Source organism: Haliaeetus leucocephalus, unplaced genomic scaffold (assembly GCF_000737465.1).
Source record: "Haliaeetus leucocephalus isolate CR32 unplaced genomic scaffold, Haliaeetus_leucocephalus-4.0 Scaffold273, whole genome shotgun sequence".
Classification (NCBI taxonomy): Eukaryota; Metazoa; Chordata; class Aves; order Accipitriformes; family Accipitridae; genus Haliaeetus; species Haliaeetus leucocephalus.
Window position 1 is genome coordinate 471922 of NW_010972709.1, and position 12214 is coordinate 484135.

Consider the following 12214-nt stretch of genomic DNA (forward strand, 5'->3'; position numbering starts at 1 on the left):
GGCGAGGCAGGCTGGCGTCGCCGCTCTGAATTTAACGCACCCACGATGGCTTCCCTCCGTGCCTCCAGCATTGTTTTTCCCTCGTGGGTTATTTTAAACCTCACCCCTTGGCGTGCGTGGAGCCGCTCGTGCGGGTGCGAGGGTGCGTGAGAACACACAGCAGTGAAGAAATCCTTAGTTCTAAAGAAGTGCAGCTTCATGGAGGAATGCAGAGCAATGGACAGTCGACTCTAAAATAATCATAAATCCCAAAGCCTTAAAAAGTCATGCTGTTCCACCCAGGAACAGGACCCATCTCAGCTGAAACTGGTCTCACATTGAACCTGCCCATGAGACCCAAGTAACTGCAGCTGCAGAAATGTGAATGTTTGTCCCTCCACGATCTGTGCATTCCTTGTGTTATTTTCTACGTCTAAAATAGGAGAATAAACTCATTGCTGTTCTGATCGTAGCAACTGCCTGTTTCCTCAAGTCTCTCATCTTTCTGGAGTCTCATTGTTTATATGAGGAAACGCTGGAGCGTTTCCTCATCTTGTCTAACGTGTGCAGAATAGTCAAAGCAACGTGTCCGTCATTTTCTACATCATCTTGTTGACATCTGTCACAGTCAACAAGAAGTTTTTCTGTGGGGTCAGCTGGATAACAGTCTAACGTTAAAAATCACTTGCTGTTTTGCTGGTAGTGTTTTTCCTTGTTACTTCCAAGCTGATTGTAAGACAAAAACGAACGGGATTTCTCAAAGCATGTGATGCTGAGACCGTTCAGTGGCCCGTGTCGCGAGTGGCCCGTGTGGAGGATGGCACAGAACTTGAGCAGTCATTTCCAGTTCACTGTCCTCACGCACCCTGTGTGCGAGGGGGCAAGCGCTTCACCATGCTGCCAAGCAGGAAAGCAGCTTCTCCTTCCCTGCCAGCTTTGCCAGATGCTCCAGCTCAGCGTCTGCAGTGTGGGCACAGTGGTGGTGCCTCCAGGGGATGGTTTGTTCGTGTCTCAGCATTTGTTGCTGTGGCTGTGTCCCCCCTGTGTGACCAGTGTGATTCTTCTGCCGTAGCTGTTGGCCCAGCAGTAACCATGCTCGGCACCCGTGGGAGACCGGAGCTGGCTGTGGGAGGAGAGGCTGGGTGACTCACGGGCTCACATGCTGGAAGAGGGTCCTGCCCTTGTTGTCTCCTTCCTGCTGCTTTGGCCGGGGCTGCATCAGCCCAGGATGAGATTAGGCTGTTACACAAACCTGACCGGCGGATGTGGGGCCGATCGAGTCATCACTAATATTGCCATAACTTCATGATCATCAGCACTGGGCTTTTTATGTGCTTATTTTGGCTGCCTCAAATTATTAGCAACAAAAATTGGATGTTGTCCAGAGGAGAGGAAAAATAACTATGGCTGTAGAAACTCCTGGGGAAAGGTGAAAAGGATGGTTTTGTTTAACCTGCAAGAGCTCGATGGAGAGAGGGCTCAGCTCTGTACATGTGCTGCAGAAAGGACAGTGATCAGCTGCCCTCTGTAGCCACTGTGAGCGGACGAGAAGTCCTTGTGTTGGTTTGAATCAAGTGAGACTTGGATCAGATCTTTCGAAAAACTTTCCAGTTACAAGAAGACTTAAATCCTGGAACAAATTCTCAATAAAGGAGTCCCCATCTTTGCAGGGATGGGGATGTCTTTTTGAGAGCATGTGAACAATGTCTGTCAGGGATCATCTAAATGTAACTGATGAGATGACTTGTTTGGATCTCGTCCAGTCCCCATTTTTTAATGGTAGTTTTCCATGGATCTCTGCGGTAGGTGCACATGACAAAACATGCCAGCCTGCGAATGTCTGCCAGAGACAGACAACCGTTTCACTGCTGAGGTTACCTGAGTTCTTTTTGATTCACAGAGAGACTTTGGACAAGTCCCATCTGTCCCTCAGTGTCATCAGTGTGGGCAGGCCTGTGGGGCGGGCAGGCTTTTGGTGGCAGCGGAAAGCCTGTTGAACCCAATCCCATGTCCTGATTTGGCAGCAAGACTCTTGCCCGCAAAGCTTTGTTATCCTGCTGGATCTTCATGATGGTGTTGGGTCTGCCTTTGCAGGTCACCGCAGGGCTGTGGCGTAAGAGGATGAGCAGCATGGGGTCAGGAAGGAGGAACGGGATCGTAGCCTGTAAACTTTACCTGTATAACATTACTTCTTAGCATCAAATGCTGTAAAATTATACCAGCCTTCACAGAAAGACAGCGGGCAGGACATCGCCGAGGAGTCTTGTTTCAGTGGGTTGAGGTGGGTAGGAAGGAGAACAGAAGAGTGAGAGAAACCAAGCGCTTTGAATGCCGAGAGCTCCTTTCCCATTGATCCATGTCAGGATATTCTGTGTCTGCAGAGCCGGCTGGGCATGTGGGGGGGGTCTGAGGTGAGCTCCTGCCTCCCCGTGGAAGCCAGATTTATGTAGACGCTGCGAGCTTTGCATCAGTTTAGTGATGACCTGCCCCAGCCACAGCCCAGCCATCCGTGGGAGTATCCGGGTGCAGGAGCAGTGCTGCTCGTCACCGTGGGCATTTGCTCTTTCTTCTGGCTGCTTCTTTTGCAAATGACTGTGGCACCAGTATCTGCAAGATGCAGGTGAGGGGCTGCACACGCCTGCCACATCCTGCCACAGCAGGAGACATGATTTTTTGGTTTGCTTTTCTCTATTCACCCTCTGATGTTTCATGCGACTGGTGCTGCGCTGCAGGTAATCAATGAGAGTCAGGAAATGGCTGTTGAGGAGAGGGGAAACATGACTGAAAAGCATTCAGAGACCCAAATAATGTTCCTGGTGGGCACACAACAATAGCTAATTGCTCCTCAGAGTGAGCCGGAGGGCTCTGGTGCACATCCTGCTCTCCCTGGACCTATGCTGCCATGTGCAATGGGTGCAGGTATGATCCTGCTCTGCAGGATCCAAGTCGTGGAGCTGGAACAGGACCTGCAGGGTTCATCATTCCAAGGCGTTTATTTCAGTAGAGAAATGTGCTTGTCAGACATTCTTCTTCATTAGTTCCCTAAATGTTAACCAAGATTATGGTCTGCTAAAACGGAAACGTGCCAAAACGATGGTGTTGTTCCCAAGAGGAGGAGGACATGGGGGCAGAGGCAGAGGCAGGGGCAGGGGCAGGGGCAAAGCTCTCCTCCGTGGGAGTCCCAGGGTTGGAAGGAGCCCTGCAGTCCTGCAAGTTGTTCCAGATGGTTTGCTGGGTGCGTGGAAGGGAGTCGACACTGCCGACACCAGCAGGATGGCACAGGTTGCTCCGTGGGGTGTCTTGCTTGGCGGTGATTAACAGCGACGGCAACACGCGATAAGCACAGGGCCGTCAGGGTTAAGCCGTGGAGCTGTGAGGTGTGGAACACTGGATCTTCAACAGACATGGGTGGTTTGCGTAGAAATTGCATCCAAATTGAGTCACGGCCATGAAGAGAAGACTAAACCTGTACTTAAATCATATTTCTTGCAATAAGCCCTCTTCCTACACAGGTTTGGCAGCATGGAGCCATGCAGCTTCCTGCTCCTGAGTTGTGTCCCTTGCACTGCCCCTTCATCGCTTCGATGTGACTTTGATGGAAAGCTCTTTGGGCAGGAACTTTGCCTTTTCGGTGTTCGTGCCAAGTGGCACACACTTGCTTAGAATTGTAGAAATAATGTCGAACTCAAACCAATTAATTTCACTCACCCCACAGCTGCAGATTTAAACTTTGTCTTTTGATCCAGCAAGCCCAACCCATTCTTGCCTGGTGCTGGTGTGTCCTGGCCAAACTAGTCCTTAAGTTCTCCTATAATATTGATTGCACTTTGGTTTGTGTATAATTCAGGAAGAAATAGTTAAATAGGGAAGGAAAAAATTGCAAAATCAGATTCTGACTAGCACTCCTGTGTGACTTGAGAATAACTTAATTTAAATGGGTTAGCACTCACATAATTGAAGGTACTACTTAATCTGTTATCTCAAACTTATTAAGTAAGTCTTTACCCTGAAATCAGAAGCAGCGAAAAGGGAAGTACATGTGGCAGTGCATTTAATTTTTCATTTACTCTTCCTGTGGGTCTCTGGTGAAGGCCTGCAGTTTGGACCTGGAGTTTGAAGGCAGATTCCCATGCTCTTCTTGCCTTGGGTGAGCGCTCGTCCTTGAAATCCCAAGACTTTTCCCCCCAGAGAGCTCCATTTCATTGGAGCACCATTTCATTGGAGCACCATTTCATCAGAGCAGACCCTTCTGCTGGATTTGCAGTGGGGGGAGCAGCCTGAGCTCCAGTCCCCAGCTGCTGGGGGAAATGGTTCCTCTGCGTGTGGTTCTCCAGGGACTGTGAGCACTCGACTGGGTAAGGGGCTGCTCAGCCTTTTCCTTAGGCTGGAGAGTCTCAGCCGTGGGCAAAATAGTCTCAACTCAAGGGAATTTTTAATTAATTTAATCTATTGCCTGTTAACACAAACTTCTACTCACTGATTAGAGATAACAGATGCGCCCACCGGCTGCAGCTCAGGGACATCCATGGCCTCCTCCCACACAGGCAGTGTTCCTAAACCAGGCAATTTGTGCCCAAAACAGCCCTTGGGCTGATGGGGTGCTCACGCGTGGGCCAGCTGGGTGCTGATGCTGCCTACGGACACTGTGTGTTCCCCCGGGTCCCCGTGCTGTGCTGTTTGGGTGCTCCTGTGGGAATTAATTTGGCATTTGTGCATGTGTGCTCCTGCGTGAACTCATTTGGTGCTCATGCATACAATTATTGAATGCTCATGTGTAAATTAATTGGGCAGTCATGCGTGGACACTAAACTCTGCAATTTGTGCTCAAGAGTTCCCAGAAAGCTGCTCTGAGGGCGCCTTGATGGAGTCTCTGGTTGGGCTGGATGAAGGATCGCACTGAGTTCTGCCTGCTGTCTGTGCGTGCCCAGCTCCACGCAGGGCTGTCCCACAGTAACAAGGGATTCGGGGAGGCCACAAAGGAGAAGGACCCCGTGGGGCCGAGAGACAGCGTTAATTTGCTGAGGAGACTTTGAGATCGCTCATTTGGATGCCAAAACCTGGCGATTTACATTACTAACATTGAAAGAGCTGGAGCAGACTGCTTGTGAATCGAACAAGCAAACGAAATACTGGATTTAGAGACAGACGTTCAAATGAAGCCTTAAATATTGGCCCTGCAAAGATCTGCAAATAGAGTCTCATATGCGAAACAGCAGCCTTGGGAGTGAAGGGTGTTTGCATATGGAAGGAGGGAGCTCCCCAGCGCTGCTGCCTGGGTGGGTGCTCATCCTCTACGCCCATTTCGGCTGGGACTGCGGGGCAGGGATGGGCTCCTGCCTGCAGGCACAGCCCAGCATTGGGGCAGTGCAGGTGGCTGCTCCTGTTAATAAAGCTCACTCACAGCTCGCTCACAGTTCCCCAAACATCTTGCTGAGTAGTAGCACGGCTGCTGCTCTCTGCCAGGAGATGCCCTGTCTTGGTCGAGAGCTCTCATCTTTAAAACTGCACCAGGTTTTGCATGTAAGCCCTTCACACTGTACTCTCCCTCACAGTTTTAACAGCAGTGACGTGAAGAAAAGAAACCGGTGGTGCTGCAGTACGAGGAGTGGTCTGTCTGCCAGGAGATGTTTATTCCTGCTGGTTTTTAAATGCAGCAGTTCACCAAAGTGATGGTAGCGAGTGCTGTGCTCCCCCGGGATGGTGGCAGAAGGTGCCATTCTGGATGGGGCTGCCTCTGGGCTGGCACTTTCCTTCCCTGCATCTATCTTGGACTGTCTTTGCAAATCCCATTAAATAAAGCAGCGACGCTGGAGGCCCCGTCCTTCACACACCTCCCAGAACGCTCTCGGGAAGTGGGAGATGCCCCGGCAGAGGCAGCGCTGGTGGCAGGACCAGCGCCGTCTGAAGGATCCCGGACCCTGGGGTGGGGACCTGCCAAAGCGACCGGCAGGAACAGAGCCGAATGGGAGCACGTGTGGGCAGCCCTGCCTTCTCCCACCCAGCATCGCGGGCAGGCACTGGCAGCGTCCTGCGCGCTGGGGCTCAGGGAGGATGGTTTGTCCCTGGGCACTACTGGGCAGCAGTGGTGGAGGGGTCGGTCACAGCCCTCAGCAAGGCGGTGGGGATTCCTGTCAAGAGCGGCGGTGAAGAATCTGCCTCCGTGCAGCCAAGGTTTCCCCTTCCTTCCTCCCGGTCCCCGTGCTGTCCTCCCCGTGGCATGCAGCCTACTCTGGATCCTGCTCCTGCCTTGGCTGTGGGTGGAGAAAGGCAGCTGGAGTGGCTCTTTAGAAAACAGAATTACAGTAAAACGTGGGAGGTTCCTACAAGTCACCTGTGAGCTGCTTCCTCCCATTCCCAGACCCGGGCTGCCTGGGAGGAACTTTAAATTGCTGCCCAGCTCAGCCCTGGCCACTGGCTCCGGCAGCATGACGGCGAGAGGCATCTTCCTGCTGGGGCTCCTCGCCCTGTGGGCAGAGCTGCAGGCAGCACCCACCGCAGGCAAGTATGGGCATGCTGGAAACACCCGGCCTCTCTAGATTTTAAGAATATTTTCCATATTTTCATAGAGTCATAGAATGGTGTGGGCTGGAAGGGACCTTTAGAGGCCATCTAGTCCAACCCCCCTGCAATGAGCAGGGACATCTTCAACTAGATCAGTGTTGATGATGATGTTCAGTGATGTGTGTTTAAATGTCTGTCTTAATCCTTGTATTTATGAAAGCTTTCTGTGAAGAGTTGTAACCCTTGTGAGGTTTAGCCCTTGCTTAAATTTTATAATCTTCGAGTTTGGCAAAACTCCTGCCGGGGACAGAGACAGCGGTGGTACCAGCATGCAGGTGTAGGGATGCTCGGGAGGAGGTTTGTCAGTCGAACCAGTGACCCGGGCAGGGACTGGTGGAAACAGCAGCCCAGCCAGAGCCCTGGGCTGCTGTGGACTGGACCCAGACTGGGCTGCCTGGGGGGGGCGGGATGGTCCCTCCCATATGGGCAGAGCAGCTTCCAGCCACGGGGCTGGGACCCCCCTAGGGCGAGTGGGGACCCCCACCCCTCACAGCCCTGCTCGGGGGAGCTCTAGCCAAAATGAGAAGGTGCAGGTTGTTAGAGCCGAGCTCCAGCGGGCTGAGATCTGCTGCCCACCCGCCGGTGCCTGCCTCGGACCAGGGCACAGCACGTTCCTCGCCCGGGCTGGCAGCTGCCCCTGCGCTTTGCTTCGTGGCAAGTTCAGGGCATCCCCCCCCGTGAGCCCTCTGAAAGCATCAGCCTTGCCGGGGACGTGCTGCTCTGGGAGAAGGGAAATTCTGAAAGAAGAGTATTTTTCCTACTCATATATTTTTCTTGGGAAAAATGGCCAAATTTCAAAGAAATGAAAATGGCATTTTTTTTAAATGAGCCACGAAGTGATTTTGAGAGCAGTGTTTGCGATTTTATGGAGCCCCTTCTTTCCAAATGCTCCTGCAAGTGTTGCTAGCCGGGCGGTTTTATTCTAAAGCTCAAGCTCTGAGGCAGCAACCGCTCCAGTGCAGCGGGAGCCAGGTTTGCTGTTGCTCTGTAACAAGACGCTGGGGCCATCGCACACTGATGAAAACGTGTCGGCAGAAATGTCATCACTTTCCAAATGCTCTGCTCTAGGAACCTGAGTTTCTTTTGGTCTCAGCTTACAGGCTGGTTTTAAGCCTTACGATATAACCCATCTTTTGCCAGCAAGCCGGCGGTGCTGGTGCCTCCATTGCTGACATGTTGGTCCCATTCCTTGTCTCAGAGCGATGTCAAGGGGCAAGCACTGCCCGTGGGGAGCCTTGTGCTGCACCGCTCTGCTGCTGAGTGGGATTGTTTGCTGCTGCTTAACAGGAGAGCGCGTAGACTGACTTCCTAAATAAGCTTAACAATATATTTATGCCCTGGTTAAATAGCACATGCTGTATTTGTATTTGTTTTGGTAAGAAGTTGCTGCAATCACACACACGCACACACACGCACACACATACATACATTTTCTTGCGTTTTCTCTCCAAGTTCTGGTCCAGCTCTTCCAGCTCTGCACCCGCAATCAGCCTGCTGGCTGTCTGCCGGCGGGTGGCATTCGGGGTGCCGCAGGAGCAGCCGTCGGGGAGGCCGGTGCTTTGGGGGTGCTGGCAGCTGCCAGTGCCGCTGCCTGCGAGGGTCGGGCAAACCGTGGTGGGGAGCGGGGTGGGGATGAACCCGGGTGATGCGGGGCTCGTCGTGGGCGTTGGGGTGGGCTGCGGCGTGGCACGGTGCCGACTCTCCCGAGCTCCCCGGCGCAGGTGGAGCCGTGGGCGGGTGCTGGCCCCGGTCCAGGGACACCCAGAAAGGCCCGGGCGGGCGGGCATGCTGCGGCTCCCGTGGCAGCTCCTCTGCAGCCCTGCTGCTGCCGGGGGTGAGGGCCCCTTGGGCACCGGCACCACCATGACAGTGCCATGTGCTGGGAGGCGCTGGAGTGGTCCCGGGGGGCTGTGTTGCCCCAGCTGTGCAGGCAGCAGCAGGCAGGCAGAGCCCTGAAAACCCACGGGGAAAAGCCGCAGGGGAAAGGCGGCCGCGTGGCACCACGGCAAACCTGGCTGCTGCGAGCGCGGGGAGCGTCCTAACCTCGATGCCCCAGCTCGGCATCAAAGTGCCAAGTCTTAGACCTTGAGCCATCAAAGGGCAGATCCCTGCGGGCTTTGGCAGTTCAGGAGCCCTGTGTGGTGACGCAGGGTGCTGGTGGGTGGGAGCCGTGGGTGGGAGCCATGGGTGGGAGCTGTGGCTGGAGCTTCAGGTAGGAGGGCAGTGCAGGACTAGCACAATGGGGCTGACGCTGCTGCTTTCTGCTCCCTTCCAGGGCTCCCCGGAGCAGGTCTTGCCAGACGGCCGCAGCCAGGGCAGCCCGGAATCGCTCTGCCGGGGAAGAGCCCTTTGCCTGGGGAAGAGCCCAGCACGGTGCCTTGTCCGCAGCTCGGCAGAGTCGTCCCGGGTGGGAAGTGGGAGTCGGGTGCAGAGCGGGTGGGTAAGGACCAGCGCCTGCCTGGGTCTGAGCCAGTGGCTGCTGCAACACCCACGTCGGGGAAGAAGCCGGTGACCGGGGAGGAACCCACGGCGGGGAACAAGCCCACGCTGGCTGGGAAGCCGGACACTGAGAAGAAACCCAGTTCAGGGAAAAAACCAGCATGTGGGGGGAAGAATGAGACTAGGGAAAAGCCAGCGGTTTTAGCAAAGCCAGGGACCGGAGTGAAGCCGGAGACTGGAGCGAAGCCAGACGCTGGGGGGAAGCCGGAGACTGGTGGGAAGCCAGACACCGGGGGGAAGCCAGAGGCTGGGGAGAAACCTGTGCTGGGGGAGAAGCCAGAGACTGAGGGGAAGCCTGAGGCAGGAGAGAAGCCTGAGTCTGACCAGGGTGACAGTGGGGAGGATGGTGACAGTGATGATGATGATGATGATGATGATGAAGAAGATGATGATGATAAAAATGAGCATGGCGATGGTGATGACAATGGTGACGATGATGGTGACGATGACAGCGACGATGGCGACGACAATTATGACGACAACGGCAATGATGGTGATGATGATGACGATGACGACGATGACTACGACGACTATGGAGATGATGATGATGGTGATGATGATGATGACATTGATGATGGTGGTGGTGATGGTGATGACGCTTGGTGACCGATGCTGCAGGGCGTGCAAGGAGCGTGTGGGGCGAGAAGAGCCTGCGGTGGGTAGGCGCAGGGGCGGCCACCCCCGGCCTCCTCCTCTGCCTCACTCTGCCAGGGCCGGTCCCGGGCACCAACGGCGTTTTGGGCAGGACCTTCTCTTTCCTAATAAACCCCACATTGGGCCACTGGCTTGGTGTCACAAGCTGTCCCTGGTTAGTGCCTGGCATGGCCAGGCTGTTGCGCCTGCCCCAGCCCTGCCCTGGGCCGTGGGAGCTCCCATGCCCACTCCTGCCCGGTGTGGGCTCGGCAGGGCCCTTTGCACAATGACGTTACTATGTCCCCCATGGGAGAGCCACAGGGACAGCCTCGACCAGGTGCCCACCCAGGACCAGCAGAGCATCTCTGGGCCAGGAGAAACCTCCCTGTAGGGTGCGTCCCCCCAGCCCCCTGGGGCTCCCTGGGGCGAGCTGCTCCATGGCCCAGCACCCCTGGCACCCTCCGAAAACAGCCTCTGTGGCAGGGCTTGGCCAGGAGCCACGTGGGCATGGACACCCACAGGTCCCGGAGCTGGTGGTTTTGCACAGGCAGTGTGCCGAGGTGCTGGGAGCTCATGCACCCCTTGGAGCCTTGCCTGTGCCTGCTGTGCCGCACCATGCTGTGCTGGCAGCAGGGTCAGGAGCTGGGGGACCACTGACTGTGCAGGACGTGAGGGGCACCCCCAGCTGACCCCTGAGGACTCAGGGCAGCCCCGACACTCCTGCTGTGGAGCCATACCAAGGTGAGGTCAGGGCTGGCTGTGCTGCCATGGCTCTGGGGCAAGCCCAGCTCCTCTCTGGCGGCACAAAGGGGTCCCACTGGGCACCTGCTCCCAGGAGGGTCTCCAGGAATAGGAACGAGCCCGGTCCCGGCAGGTATGGATGGACCCATGGAGTTTGGGCAGGATTCATGTGCAGGTCCCTGGGGACCCGCTGGCTGCGGTGGCATAGCCCCTGCCCGGGACCCCATCCCTCCCGCAGGGGCTGAAGGTCCCATGGAGGCCAGTGAAGGCTCGCCAGGAGACTGACATAACAGGAGCCAGCCAGTGTTCATCACAGACTGGGTTTACCGGGGGGTGGGAGGGACACAGAGATGCTGATGCTCAGCATGGAGCTGAGGGTGAGGCGGTGGAGGTGAGACTGGGGGACGAGTGCTTATCCAGCAGCTGATGGATCCCTCCATGGCCATCTGGCCGTCTGGTGCTGGGTGGCTGCATACGCTGGGTCCTCAGTCCGGGTCCAGGCTAGGTGAATCCTGGGGAGAGACAGGAGCATCCACGTCCCAGGATCTCACTTCGGAGCACACTGGGGTGCGTTGGCAGCCCCGCAGTGGGGCCCTGGGAGCGAGGGCTCCCAAGACCCTGGGCTCCCCTCCCAGGGGAGTTGTCGGGAGGGTTTGCCGGTCGCTTCTGCAGTGTGCAAGGATGTGCGGGGAGACGGCACCGCTGTGTGGGACGCTGCACCCCAGCCATGGTCGCGCTTGTCCCTGTGCATGTGGCTGCGCATCCTCCCTCAGCACCGTCCCACCGGCTCCCTGTGCACACCCCGCGCCCACCCCGCGCCCGCCCTGCGCTCACCTGCGGACACCAGCCGGGCCAAGAGGCAGCAGAGCCCCAGGAGCAGGAGCAGCGACAGCAGCCGCATGGCGCAGGGCGGACAGCGTGGGGGCTGCCTGTCCGGGCACAGGCAGGGGTTTAAATCCTCATGGGGCTGGATGTTGGTCCCAGTGACCCGGTCTGTGCCCCAGTGCCTGGCACGCTCCGTCTGAGTGTGAACTCCCCGGTCCCCTCCCTCCCATGGGCTGCTGGTGCTGGGTGAGCCATGCGGGGAGGCACAAAGGTGTTGCAGCTTGGTGCTGGGCTCTTTGCAGCCGTGAGAGAGCCGTGCTGTGCCATGCAATGCTGTGCCATGCAATGCCGTGCCATGCCATGCAATGCTATGCTGTGCCATGCAATGCCGTGCCGTGCCATGCAATGCTGTGCCATGCCATGCAATGCCATGCCGTGCCATGCAATGCTGTGCCACAAGACAAGAGCAGCCAGCACAGCTTCCTACTGTGGGCAACAGGTACGGGACAGGCAGCAGCAAGGGGCCAGGGGACCCCGGCATGTGGCTGGCCCTGCCAAGGCAGCGGAGGTGGCTCCCGGGCTGGGTGCTGTGGAGCAGCCCGTGGTGCCCTGGCAGCTCTCCGGGCATTGTTCTGCCTCTGGGAACAATCGCTGGCTCCCAAGGGACATCCTGTGACCAGACACGGTCCACAGCCCTGCGCTGCCACTGGCCCCTCAGCCCCGCACCTCCTGGCCAGCCGGTGCCCACCCAGCCCCTCGCCTTGGGGTGGCAGCTGGGGACCAGGACTGGCCAGGGTTGCGGGGTCCCGGTGCTGGGGGAAGGGAGCTGGAGACTGCATGGGGGCTCTGACTGGGCACTGGGACTGCAGCATGGGGTCCCACATCCTTGCTGGAGCCGGAGCAGGTGGCCGGGTCCCTGTCATGCGGTGCTGGAGCTGCCTCTTGCCTCCCGCTCCCTTCCATGGGGCTGGCGGGA